Raw genomic sequence first — 15049 nt, 5'->3', positions numbered from 1 at the left:
TCTTCTCCAAGATCCACCAAAGGAACCCTACCTGCAAGATCCACTAAGGAATAGCTAGTATATGTGAAATCTCTCTTGGTAGAACTATAGATCGGGGTCTCCTCCACCTATCCTCAAAATTAGGGCAAGATTGGTTGGAGGGGGAAGGAGATCCACAAGAATTAAGCTCAGCAACAATGGAGGAGAGAGAAGGGGAAGAGATAAAATCGGGTGGGGAAGAAGGGGCCCTTAAATAGGCTCCTCCAAATCCAACCGTTATGTCCAGTTTTGGCCTAAGCGGTACTACCACTTTGGTACAAGCGGTACTACCGCCCTGAGTTTGAAATACCCCAGATCTGGTCAAAACGACACAGAGCGGTACTACCGCCCGCGGTACCGCCCGTGGTACCGCAATGGGGTCCAGACCTTACTGTTCTCGAAGCGGTACCAGAGCGGTACCGGAGCGGTACTGCCGTAACGCGTTACGGTACCTCGAGCGGTACCATGAGCGGTACTACCGCTCGTGAGCGGTACTACCGCCCTAGGTACAGCAGGGGTACCACAACTCGTTCTGCGGGACAAAATCGGCTCAGAACTCAGAGCGGTACCGAGAGCGGTACCTATAGGGGTAGCGGTACTACCGCTACAGGTACTGGTAGTACCGGCCTGGCTAAAACTGGTTTTCTTCCCTTTTTCTCTCCAACTTTGTTACCTCGCTAAACGCACACAAAATCGGAAAACCTATCAACTACGCTTCAGTCTTCTGATCTTGACGCGTCCGGCGAGGTCACCGTGTACTTGCAAATCTAACAATGATACCCAAGGCACACGGTGAGATTACTCAAGTGTTGTCATCAAACACACAAAACATGGGATATGAATTTTGCTCTTAGAATCTCCCCCTTTTTGGTGTTTGATGACAACACAAGAGTTGACAATAACATATGATATTATGATGAGAACATTAGATTTGCAAAAACTAGACGGAGCTCCCCCTACACATGTGCATATCATGAATATGTATTTGAATACAAATACACATGTTATAGAGACATCACTCCCCCTAGTTTTTACAAACCAAGCGTATATGCAACATAGATAGATGACATGTTCAAGAGGCATACGCACAATATGGAGGCAACATGAGATCATATACGGAGATTTGGGTGAAGTTATCATACCATAGCCTTGAGAATACCCAAACTCACAATAGAATGCCTCCATGGGGTTGTTGATGTAGCCGAGAGACAAGATAAGCAACTAGAACCAAACGGCTACAAACAACAAAGGTCTCCATCCACCTAGGAACTTCTCCCCCTTTGGCATCGGAACACCAAAAAGGAGGGAAACGGAACTAGAGAGATGGAGAAAAGAACATACAACCAAGCTTGCAAAAATCACGAGAAAACAAGCTTGGAGGAGGTTCTCAAAAACAAAAGAAGAAAGCAAAGAAGAAAAACAAAAACAAGGTCATGAAGAACCGAAAAACCCGCAAAAGAGGGGGTGTTGGTGGCCGAAGCCACCGTGTAAGAGTATAGTAGTTGTGAGGTCGCGTAGATGTATCTAGGACTCACGGACTAAAACTCAACATGAAGCTCATAAGTCACTTAATTGACAAATAGCAAATGCTTTGGATTTCTTTATGCATTATGGGGGGAGTGATAGCTCAATGGATTTAAACCGCACTCCCCCTATGTCCATGCGTGCCTTTCATCTAGATATGACGGTAAGATTGGTATGTGCGCACGACGGTCAAGCAAAGTTCGACGGATCAATGATGTTTAGCTCATGCCTCAACTCAATAAAGCGCTTCTCATCCAAGGGCTTTGTGAAGATGTCCGCCAATTGCTCCTTGGTGCCAATGTAGGATAGTACAATATCTCCACGGGCAATGTGGTCTCGGATGAAGTGGTTCTGTATCTCGATGTGCTTCGTCTTGCCATGAAGAACCGGATTGTAGGCGATCTTGATTGCGCTCTCATTGTCGCACAAGAGAGGCACCTTGCTATACTCGAGTCCATAGTCCCGCAAGGTTTGCCTCATCCATAAGATTTGAGCACAACTACTTGCCGCGGCAATATACTCGGCTTCCGTGGTGGAGACGGAGACACAATTTTGCTTCTTCGAGGACCAACACACCAAAGATCTTCCAAGAAAGTGACATGCTCCGGAGGTAGACTTCCTATCAATCTTGTCGCCCGCCCAATCGGAGTCGGTGAAACCAACCAAAGCAAAGTCCGTGTCCCTTGGGTACCATAATCCGAAGTGTGGGGTATCAACTAAATATCGAAAGATCCTCTTGACCGCCACAAGGTGGCTTTCCTTCGGACTTGCTTGAAACCGTGCACACATACCAACGCTCAACATGATATCCGGGCGAGAGGCACAAAGGTAGAGAAGCAAACCTATCATCGAACGGTAGAGCTTGGTATCCACCGCCTTGCCGCCCTCGTCAAGAATGAGTTGACACTTGAGTTGCATCGGAGTTCCGATCCCCTTGGCGTCCTTCATATCAAAGCGCTTGAGCATGTCTTGGAGGTACTTTGCTTGATTGATGAAGGTGCCTTGTCGCATTTGCTTGATCTCTAACCCGAGGAAGTACTTGAGTTCACCCATCATTGACATCTCAAACCTATTTGTCATCAACATAGCAAACTCATCGTTGAATTTTGTGTTAGTAGAGCCAAATATGATGTCATCTACATAGAGTTGGCATACAAAAAGCTCCCCATTGACCTTCTTAGTAAAAAGAGTGGGATCGATTTTCCCCACTTGGAAACCACGGTCTTCAAGCAACTCCTTGAGATGCTCATACCAAGCTCTAGGAGCTTGTTTGAGACCATATAGGGCCTTTTTGAGCTTGAAGACATGGTCCGGAAAATGGGGATCCTCGAACCCCGGGGGTTGCTTCACATATACTTCCTCATGTAGAGGACCATTAAGAAAAGCACTCTTAACATCCATTTGTTGCAACTTAAAGCCATGATGTGAGGCAAAGGCCAAAAGGATACGGATGGACTCAAGCCTTGCAACGGGTGCAAAGGTTTCGCCAAAGTCCACGCCTTCAACTTGAGAATAGCCTTGTGCCACCAATCTTGCTTTGTTGCGGATGACCGTGCCACTTTCATCTTGCTTGTTCTTGAAGATCCACTTGGTGCCGATAACATTGCGGCAATGATCGGGTCGCTTCATGAGAGTCCATACATCATTCCTCTTGAAGTTGTTGTGTTCCTCTTGCATTGCATTCAACCAATCGGGATCGTTGAGAGCATCATCAACTTTGAGTGGTTCCACTCTAGAGACAAAGGCATGGTGCGCACAAAAGTTTGCAAGTTGCCTCCGAGTGGTGACATTTCTCTTTAGATCACCAATGATGTCATGCAAGGAATGAGACTTGAGACACAAGTGCCTTGGAGTAGAATCTTCACGGCGAGTGTCGGCTTGAGGAGAAGGTTCTTGAGAGTCCTCTTGGCCTTCATCACGGTTTAGGTCCTCGCCTTGACCTCCATTGTTGTTGAAAGAGGCAACCTTGTCATGAGATCCAGATGGCTCAGGGGTATAGGGAATATCATTGTTCATGAAGATTGTTCCCGAACCACTCGGAGAAGAACTTGAAGCTTGACCTTTGTCACTTGATGTTGGGTGTTGAAGTAGACGAGCTTGCGGTGTATGTTGTCCTTGAGCTTGTTGAGGTGAACTTGGACTTGATTGTTGTTGTAGATGTCGGGGTTGATCTTGAGGTTGAGGTTGAACTTGAGGTTGTTGTAGAGGTTGGCTTGCATTTGTTAGATCAACGGAAGAAGCTTGGCCTTGTGGTGTAGATGGCTCCACTTGGGTGGAACTTGGTCCTTCCCCGGTACTCATAGAAGGTAGCGTTTGAGGTAGGCGAATGCCCACACCCATCCTTCCTATGGTATCCGGGGGAATTGAATCTCCTTTCTCACAAGAAGCACTTCGCTCCTCCAAAGATCTATCATCCTCATCGAAAGTCACATCACAAGATTCTACAACACGTCCACTTGACTTGTTGAAGACTCTATAGGCGTGAGAATCCGTAGCATAGCCAACGAAAATTCCTTCTTGAGCTTTTGAATCAAACTTGGATAGGCGTGTGTCCTTGATAAGTATGTAGCATTTGCATCCGAAGACCTTGAAGTATGACACATTAGGCTTGTTGCCGGTGAGGATCTCATACGGTGTCTTCTCAAGACCTTTGCGGAAGTAGAGGCGATTAGTAGCATGGCAAGCGGTAGAGATAGCTTCCGCCCAAAAATTGTAGTTGGACTTGTATTCCATCATCATGGTTCGAGCGGCTTCAATCAAGGTTCGATTCTTCCTTTCGGCGACCCCATTTTGTTGGGGAGTATATGGCGTGGAGAATTGGTGTTCGATTCCTTCCTCGCCGAGGAATTCATCCAATGTGTAGTTCTTGAACTCCGTTCTATTGTCGCTCCTTATTGCGAGAATCTTGTTGTCGTACTTGCGTTGAACTTGGTTGGCAAACTCCATCATGGTCCGTTGAGTCTCACTCTTGTACTTGAAGAAGAATACCCAACAATAGCGTGAATAGTCATCAACGATGATGAGGCAATACTTCTTTCCTCAAAGACTTTCATGAGACGGTGGGCCAAAGAGATCAACATGTAGGAGCTCCAAGCATCTTGTGGTAGAGATGATAGTCTTGGCCTTGTGAGGAGTTCCATGCATCTTTCCTTGTACGCAAGCCCTACAAACACGATCCTTGCAAAAAGAGACATCTTCTTTTAGTCCGAGAATGTGGCCACCCTTGTGGAGACTTTGCAAAGTCCTCATGTTGACATGGGCTAGTCGGCGATGCCATAACCAACCCTTGTCACCTTTGGCGAATAAGCAAAGAGCGGAAGATGTTGTCTTTCCGGAGAAGTCGACAACATACAAACCGTTCTCTACATATCCAACAAAAGCTACATTGAGTGTCTTGCTCCACAAGAGGACCACCATATGTTCATCAAAGAATGTGCATAGTCCCATACGAGCAATTTGATGAACGGAGAGTAAGTTGTAACCAAGGGTCTCGACAAGGAGGACATTCACAAGTGAGATGTCGGGTGTTACCACCACCTTGCCAAGACCCAATACCTTTGAGCACGTGTTGTCGCCATAAGAAACGGTAGAGAGTGAAGGCATGAGGTCGAAAACAATATCCTTGCTTCCGGTCATATGACTTGTGGCTCCACTATCAACCACCCATTTAGCGCCACCGGAAGCATAGTCCTACAAGGAATCAAGTCTTGGATTTAGGTACCCATTTTTCAATGGGTCCTAGCATGTTAGTAACAAGGGGTTTGGGAACCCAAATAGTCCAATCAACATTGTCATTTGGAGGACCAATAAAGCGAGCACGAATATGTCCATAGTAATCAACAAAAAGAACATGAGAAGGGTTGTTAGAGCCGGCGAAACCCGTCGAGGCGGAGTTGGACACTCCATCCCTTCTTGAGCTAGCATTGCTCCCTTCACGGTTGGTCTCCATGTTCTTCTTGTCCGTCTTCTTCTTGGTCCTCCTCTTCCTCTTTCTCTTTGGCTTGGTAGCCACTCCTCCTTCATTGCAAGAGCCCTCTTTGGCTCCATCTTTGGCTTCAATGATTCCTTCCAAGTACTTGGCTTGAACTTGGAGTCTATCAACCTTGGCCTTCAAGCGATTGACTTCATCTTCATGCTCCGGGTGTGGATGGCAAATATCAAACACTTGGACCTCCTTTGCCTTGTTCACCCGGAAGTGTTCCATCAAAGCTTCTTCTTGGAGAGCGTTCAACTTCATGAGCAAGCGCTTGTCATTTTCCATCTTGGCAATGTCGCTTTCATGAGTGCAGCATGCACGGTCTTTGCTCAAAGGAATGTACTCCTTCAATGTTTCTTCTTGCATGGAGTTGATCTCCATGAGCTTGGCTTCCCTTCTCTTCAAGGTGGCAATTTGCTCTTCATGGTCACAACATGTATCCTTCTCCTTGCTCATACGGAGACACTCCTCCAACGACTCTTCTTGCTTGCTACTCAAACTCAATAGCTTGGCCTTGGTGATCTCAAGAGCGGCAATTTCTTCTTCATGGTTGCAACATGAGGTCTTCTCCTTGAACAAGCGATAGTACTCATCCAAGGCTTCTTCTTGAAGAGCATTGACTTCCAAGAGGAGGGCATTGTGCCTCCTCAAGGAAGTAACTTGATCCACAAGCTCATCATGGGAAGAATTGGGGTCTTCATCGTCTTTTGCTTTGTTGGCTTCCTCGAGCAAGAACATCTTTTTCTTGAGGTCACCAACCAACTCAAGAGCATGGTCTCGATCCTTGGTGAGGCGTGAAACAATAGCTTCATTCTTGTCTTCAAGCACAATGACACTAGCTTCAAGAGACATGTGAAGATTCCTTTCATCATCAAGCTCCTCCTTGAGATTGGCAAGCTCATAAGCCGCTTCCCTCTCCAACTTCTCCCTCTTCTCAATAAGATCTTGTGCCGCACCAAGTTGGGCTAAGAGAGCCCCAACATGAATCTTGGTGTCCCCCTTCATGTTAGTGAGAAAAGAATCCAAGGAATCCAAACCCATAATCTCACGTTTAACGGTGAGACTAGTGGCATCATCAATATATGAGGCATTAGTAGAGGATGATGGTTTGGAAGGGGATTTTACCTCCGTGGATACCTTTGCCATGAGACACCGTGCATTGTTGGTGGCGAGGATCTCATTTGGAGAGTCGAAGAGGGAGGTTGAGGGAGTGGAAATGGCGATGGTGGCCACTCCCTCTCCTTCCTTGTTGGAGTGCTTGTCCTCATGCTCCCCATCTTCATCGGAGGTGTACTCTTCATAGATGATGAAGGCTCTAGGCTTCTTGTTGGAGGAGACCTTGTCGTCATCGGACCTTGGGGAGAACTTGGAGAATCCCTTGGAGTGTGGCTTGTACCTATCCTTTGGGATAAGCTTTCCACCATGATCTTCTCTTCTCTCAAATGTACAATCCGCGACAAAATGATTCTTGTCACCGCAATTGTAGCATGTTCTTCCCCTTGTCCTTTCTCTTGGGCTCTTGGAGGGTCTTCTTGGAGAATCACGTGATCTTCTTGGTCTTGTGTTTTGGGACATGTTTCCATCCCAAAACTTCTTGGCGGCGAGAGCCATGTGCTCATGGTAGTTGAGCTTGAGATCATCCGAACCCCACTCAACGGGATCCTCATCACTTTCACTAGCTTCATGCACCTTCATCTTCAATGCAAGGTTGGGCTTGCGGGAGTTGTGGGCGCGAGCAACAAGATCCTCCGCATTCTTCTTGGAGATGTCCATAGCGATGACTTCGCTAAGGACTTCATCAGATGTCATAGTGCGGAAGGAGGCGTTTTGGCGGATGGCCGTCAACTTCACTTCCTCATAAGGGAGGAGAGCGTTGTAGAACTTGCGCTTGATCCAATAGTCATCCACGAACGTTGCTCCAAGATCTTGCATTTGCACGGCAAGAGCGATGAGGCGTCGGTACATTTCTTCGGGGGTCTCTCCTTCAATCATGACGAAGTTGTCGGCCATGTTGTTCACTTCATCAAAGCGAGAGCTTTGGATGCTTGCATTGCCGAGGAAGGGCTTCTCAAGTTTGTCCCATGCTTCTTTGGTGGTCTTGAGCGAGCGGATATGAGCCCGGTCCTTGGGGGAGATGGCCATATGAATCATGTTGATGGCGGTGGCGTTGAGTTGGTCATCCACCACATCTCTCCTTGTCATCTTCTTGGGATCTCGTGGTGAATAGCCCTCCTCAATGATACGCCAAAGCTCGGTAGAAGCGCTGCGAACATGTGAACGCATTAAGAATTGCCAATTCTCAAAGTTGTTTGACTCGAGTAACGGTGGTGAACCATGCGACAAGATATGCAGCATCGGTATCGGAACGTTAATGGTGTAATCATTTGGTGGTGGCACCGCATGATAACTCCCTTGACGTTCCGCAACCGGTGTGTCATCATCCTTCCCTTTTGTTGAAGTGCCGGTATCCCCAACCCCTTCCTTTTGGGTATCTTTTGTCGCTTCCGCGACAAAATCAACAAGAGGAAGGGTGTTAGCTTTTGGTGGCGGATCCTCGGCACTTGCTATCGGGGGAGGGTTTGGTTTTTGAACCACCAACTCCATCATCATCGCCTTCATTTGGGCAACGATGGATGACTCCAATTTCTTGAGGTCATCCAACGTGGCCGTCGTGGAATCGATGGGCGATGATGGAGCGGGTGGCTCAAGGGAAGGTGACCCATTCACAACCATCTCTTGTTCGGCCATTTCTTAGGCGGTAAAGCCCGAGCAAGAAAACCTTGCTCTGATACCACTTGAACGGATCATAGCGAACAAGAGGGGGGGTGTATGGCGCTACGGCAATTTTTAGTCTTTTTCAAGTTTTATACAACGGAAGGTAAAGGTGTGACTTTTAGCAATGGGGGTGATCCTACAATGAAGCTAGAGTATGTGCAACAAGTAAAGGAATCAACAAGATAAACAAAGTGAGGAGCGAGACAACCGGGGGGGCGCGAGGCGAGTCGAGGTTTGTTTCCCGCAGTTCCCTCCACTAAAGGAGGTACGTCTGCGTTGAGGAGGTGCTAGTCTCACACAAGAGACTAGGCGGCCACACCACGAAGGAAGGCCTCACCCTCTTCCTCGAGAGAGCTCCACGGAGGTGCTCTCCCTCTTCCACTAAGGCACCGGTCGAGGCGGTGATTCCTTCACAAGGTTGGGGCGAGCTCCACACACACAAGGATGCTCCCAACACCCTATGGAGCTAGTACATCACCAAGCTAGACTCCATAGCTGCACATCTCCAATGCCCCACCATAGGAACCCATCACCAATGCTCCACCAAAGGAACTCTTCCAATGCTCCACCAAGAAACTCTCCAAGGCTCCACCAAAGGAACTCTCCAAGGCTCCACCAAAGGAACTCCCCAATGCTCCACCAAAGGAACTCTTCTCCAAGATCCACCAAAGGAACCCTACCACCAAGATCCACTAAGGAATATCTAGTATATGTGAAATCTCTCTTGGTAGAACTATAGATCGGGGTCTCCTCCACCTATCCTCAAAATTAGGGCAAGATTGGTTGGAGGGGGAAGGAGATCCACAAGAATTAAGCTCAGCAACAATGGAGGAGAGAGAAGGGGAAGAGATAAAATCGGGTGGGGAAGAAGGGGCCCTTAAATAGGCTCCTCCAAATCCAACTGTTATGTCCAGTTTTGGCCTAAGCGGCACTACCGCTTTGGTACAAGCGGTACTACCGCTTTGGTGCAAGCGGTACTACCGCCCTGATTTTGAAATACCCCAGATCTGGTCAAAACGACACAGAGCGGTACTACCGCCCGCGGTACCGCCCGTGGTACCGCAATGGGGTCCAGACCTTACTGAACTCGAAGCGGTACCAGAGCGGTACCGGAGCGGTACTGCCATAACGCGTTACGGTACCTCGAGCGGTACCATGAGCGGTACTACCGCTCGTGAGTGGTACTACTGCACTAGGTACAGCAGGGGTACCGCAACTCGTTCTGCGGGACAAAATCGGCTCAGAACTCAGAGCGGTACCGAGAGCGGTACCTATAGGGGTAGCGGTACTACCGCTACAGGTACCGGTAGTACCGGCCTGGCTAAAACTGGTTTTCTTCCCTTTTTCTCTCCAACTTTGTTACCTCGCTAAACGCACACAAAACCGGAAAACCTATCAACTACGCTTCAGTCTTCTGATCTTGACGCGTCCGGCGAGGTCACCGTGTACTTGCAAATCTAACAATGATACTCAAGGCACATGGTGAGATTACTCAAGTGTTGTCATCAAACACACAAAACATGGGATATGAATTTTGCTCTTACAGAGTTGCTATGCATGTTCGTCTTGTCTGAAGTAAGGGCGATTTTCATGATCAAATGGTTTGAGTATGCATATTGTTAGAGAAGAACATTGGGCCGCTAACTAAAGCCATGATCCATGGTGGAAGTTTCAGTTTAGACAATTAATCCACAATCTCTTATGAGAATATTATCTGTTGTTGAATGCTTATGCATTAAAGAGGATTCCATTATCTGTTGTCTATGTTGTCCCGATATGGATGTCTAAGTTGAGAATAATCAAAAGCGAGAAATCCAATGCGAACTTTCTCCTTAGACCTTTGTACAGGTGGCATAGAGGTACCCCTTTGTGACACTTGGTTGTAACATATGCTATGCAATGATAATCCATGTTAATCCAAGCTAATTAGGACAAGGTGCGAGCACTATTGGTATACTATGCATGAGGCTTGCAACTTATAGGATATCTTATACATAACACATATGATTTATTACTACCGTTGACAAAATTGTTTCTTGTTTTCAAAATGAAAAGCTCTAGCACAAATATAGTAATCGATGCTTCCCTCTGCGAAGGGCCAATCTTCTACTCTATTGTTGAGTCAGTTTACCTATTCTTTCTATCTTAGAAGCAAACACTTGTATCAACTGTGTGCATTGATTCTTACATGTCTACCTATTGCACTTGTTATATTACTTTGTGTTGACAATTATCCATGAGATATGCATGTTGAAGTTGAAAGCAACCGCTGAAACTTATATCTTCCTTTGTGTTGCTTCAATGCCTTTACTTTGAATTTATTGCTTTATGAGTAACTCTTATGCAAGTCTTATTGATGCTTGTCTTGAAAGTATTATTCATGAAAAGTCTTTGCTATATGATTCATTTGTTTACTCATTGTCTTCACCATTGCTTCGAATCGCTGCATTCATCTCATATGCTTTACAATAGTATTGATCAAGATTATGATAGCATGTCACTTCAGAAATTATCTTTGTTATCATTTACCTACTCGAGGGCGAGTAGGAACTAAGCTTGGGGATGCTTGATACGTCTCAAACGTATCTATAATTTCTTATGTTCCATGCTACTTTTATGATGATACTCACATGTTTTATACACATTATATGCCATTATTATGCATTTTCCGGCACTAACCTATTGACGAGATGCCGAAGAGCCAGTTGTTGTTTTCTGCTGTTTTTGGTTTCAGAAATCCTACAAAGGAAATATTCTCGGAATTGGACGAAATCAACGCCCAGGGTCTTATTTTTCCACGAAGCTTCCAGAAGACCGAAATGATTACGAAGTGGGGCGACGAGGCGACGCCACACCAGGGCGACGAGGCGACGCCACACCAGGGCGGCGCGGCCCAGGTCTTGGCCGCGCGGCCCTGTTGTGCGGGACCCTCGTGACGCCCCCGACTCTACCCTTCCGCCTACTTAAAGCCTTCGTCGCGAAAACCCCAGTACCGAGAGCCACGATACGGAAAACCTTCCAGAGACGCCGCCGCCAATCCCATCTCGGGGGATTCAGGAGATCGCCTCCGGCACCCTGCCGGAGAGGGGAATCATCTCCCGGAGGTCTCTTCACCGCCATGATCGCCTCCGGATCGATGTGTGAGTAGTTCACCCCTGGACTATGGGTCCATAGCAGTAGCTAGATGGTTGTCTTCTCCTCATTGTGCTATCATGTTAGATCTTGTGAGCTGCCTATCATGATCAAGATCATCTATTTGTAATGCTACATGTTGTGTTTGTTGGGATCCGATGAATATTGAATACTATGTCAAGTTGATTATCAATCTATCATATATGTTGTTTATGTTCTTGCATGCTCTCCGTTGCTAGTAGAGGCTCTGGCCAAGTTGATACTTGTGACTCCAAGAGGGAGTATTATTTATGCTCGATGGTGGGTTCATGCCTCCATTGAATCTGGGACAGTGACAGAAAGTTCTAAGGTTGTGGATGTGCTGTTGCCACTAGGGATAAAACATCGATGCTTTGTCTAAGGATATTTGTGTTGATTACATTACGCACCATACTTAATGCAATTGTCTGTTGTTAGCAACTTAATACTGGAAGGGGTTCGGATGATAACCTGAAGGTGGACTTTTTAGGCATAGATGCATGCTGGATAGCGGTCTATGTACTTTGTCGTAATGCCCTGATTAAATCTCATAGTACTCATCATGATATATGTATGTGCATTGTTATGCCTTCTTTATTTGTCAATTGCCCAACTGTAATTTGTTCACCCAACATGCGTTTATCTTATGGGAGAGACACCACTAGTGAACTATGGACCCCGGTCCATTCTTTACACCTGAAATACAATCTACTGCAATACTTGTTCTTTACTGTTCTTCGCAAACAAACATCATCTTCCACACTATACATCTAATCCTTTGTTTACAGCAAGCCGGTGAGATTGACAACCTGTCAACACCCGGGTTTTTAAGTCCAGATGCCTATTATGCCATTCATCGCAATCCCAGGAATATTGTTTTTGCGAGACATAATAGATTGATATCACAGAACATCATTCATTACAACATCGTAATTGTCTTACAACAACGAATCACATGATCCAATCTCATTACAATAGTAGATGATCTATTGATCAATTACAAAACACATAGCGGAAGCGAAGTAGCGTAGTGGTAGTCCATCTATTCCACAGGCAACTGTTGACGTCAGGAGTGATCCTAGTTGTCGTAGACGTCCTGCTGTCCTTCTTCCAGGTTCTGGTACTCCTCTTCATAGTCTGGCCATTTGAATAGCCAGGGACAAAGCCATGAGTACTTTAAAGTACTCGCAAACTAATACTAAGGTGAGTATTATCAACTATGGAAGGGGATGCTAAGTTCTAGTTTCATTTGCAGAAAGCCAGTTTTATTTCATAAACACTTTAATAATCAAAGCCTCTTCATTTGCTTAACTAACTCAAGTGGGAACATTAGTGTCATTCCCACAACTCAGTTGTGATTCAAAGTCAAAGTCACCTTTCAATTCAAATCACAAGTCACCATTCATATTTTTCAGAAAAGTTCTGATGACGGAACAGTATGGCCTTTCCAACTGTCCATAACCGAGGACGCGGCTATTCGAATAGGTTTAACTCTGCAGAGGTTGTACACTTGTGCCACAACAATTGCAATAGTTCGTCAGGGGTAACTGGCCCTGATTTATCGTACGCAGTACGCGAACTACCAATCCTAACCTTTCATTTACATATTCTAGTATAGGCACCTCTCCCCATGAGCTTGGCCTCCCAGTGAAGACAAACGGTCAGCCTGGGAACTGCACAGGGCTTGGGCCGGACATTCACCTCATTTCACGTCATTTCACATCATTCCTTTTGTAGAGGCAGCCTCCAGCATAACCCCGATGACGCTTGTTCAGAGGGAACCCATACTAAAATACATAAGTTTCCAGCTAAGCCTTACCCAGATTCAGGTATTGTGGGGGTACTTGTAAAATTGGAATGGTATCGCATCCGAACCCAACCATCAGTTTTGGTAAAATTCACCAAGTCATTCACCAGTCATATTCACCTTCAAAATCTCTCAATAGAATGACTCATCATTCCAAGGTTTTCAAAGTCATTTCAATTCACAAGTTCCCAACTAGAGTAGTCACTTTTAATATTGAGCACTAGCAACTAGTCATGAGGGGTGCTAACTTAGCTTAAAGCTTTCTAGGCTAAGTTTGATACTCTTGTAGTACTCTATTTCTAGACCAAAGTTAACTATAAAAGCAAGTTATAATAATCAAAGTAAAAGTTTGGAAGAATAAAACTTGGGATGGGATCATGAAGCATAAAGTAAATTGGTGAATGTGCCTTGCTCTAGTAGAGCTTTGCACTTTGCAAGAATATTTGCTTGCAACAATATTAGCTTGCAAAGGTGTTAGCTTGCAATAATATAGCTTGCAATAGTCTAGCTTGCATTGGTGATAGCATGCAAGAAGGTTAGCTTGCCTTGGTTGGTGTTGTGCTCAAAGTTCTCTTCTTCTTCCTCTTGGTAGAAAACCTCCTCCTCTTGATAGTCTCCGGTACTAGCGTCTATAAATGAATACGAGGATACAATCACCAAACAATTCATTGGCTATTCTAAACATCACATGTATTCACACAAACTATTCTATTCACACAATTAATACCATTTGGTGCATTGGTGGTATTGCTTTGAGGAAGAATAATTTCCTCTCATTTTATATGTAAAAGGTAGTTTCCATATAGTTCTTGAGGAATAATTCCCTCTCATTGAATCTTCTTTAAGATTTAATTTCTCAACCCATCACACATGAATTTATGTTGACCTAAGTCAACCATTCATCATCATCATTTGAGAAAATGATTTAAATGAGGTAGGGATACCTCATACCATTTAATAATGCCTATTATGATTTAAAATCTCCAAGTATTTCATGTGAGAGTATTTGACCAGGGGTTCAAACTTCATATGAAAGTACTTGGGACAAGATTTAAATGAAGTGAAACACCTCATATAATTTACACAAGTAAACTAGCATCACTCATTACTATTAAGTGGGTAAATGTGTTGTTTTCTTATTTAGGAGAAATAATTTCCTCTCATTCTAATCTTGAATGTTACTTTTAATTATTCAGAGATATAACTTCCTCTCATTATCTTATTAAGATTTAATTTCTCTCATGAACAATATGTGACCTAGGTTGACCAAAGTCAACCTCTTCACACTTATCATTTGAGAAAATGATTTAAATGAGGTGAACACCTCATACCTTTTAATCCTAACATGGTAAAGATTTAATATCATCAACAATTCATGTGAGACCTAAATGACCAGAGTCTCTACCCCCTTTTGAATTGTTCATGACAATATTTAAATGAGAGAAACACTCCCATAAGATTTAATAATTTGTTGGAACAATTTAAATGCTACTATGGCAAACATTTAAAAATCTTAAGTGAACAAATATGAGACCAAGCAACCAGGGTCATCACACTACTTCATACAACTTGAGAAGAGGATTTAAATGAGGTGCTACACCTCATGGATTTAAAATCTTAAATTTGGAAGAATTTAAATGGGCTAGTAATGGCTATATAGCCATTATTTGATTCTAACCCATGATCATATGAAACAACTATAGTATTTTATTACATAATAAATTAGACAACATCAAATGTGATTTTTGCGAGGTGGAACCACCTCAAAATAGTTTATGGTTGATTTTTAAGATTTATTT

This window comes from Lolium perenne, chromosome 6 (genome assembly GCF_019359855.2).
Source record: "Lolium perenne isolate Kyuss_39 chromosome 6, Kyuss_2.0, whole genome shotgun sequence".
NCBI lineage: Eukaryota > Viridiplantae > Streptophyta > Magnoliopsida > Poales > Poaceae > Lolium > Lolium perenne.
Note: the sequence above shows the minus strand (reverse complement) of the source record.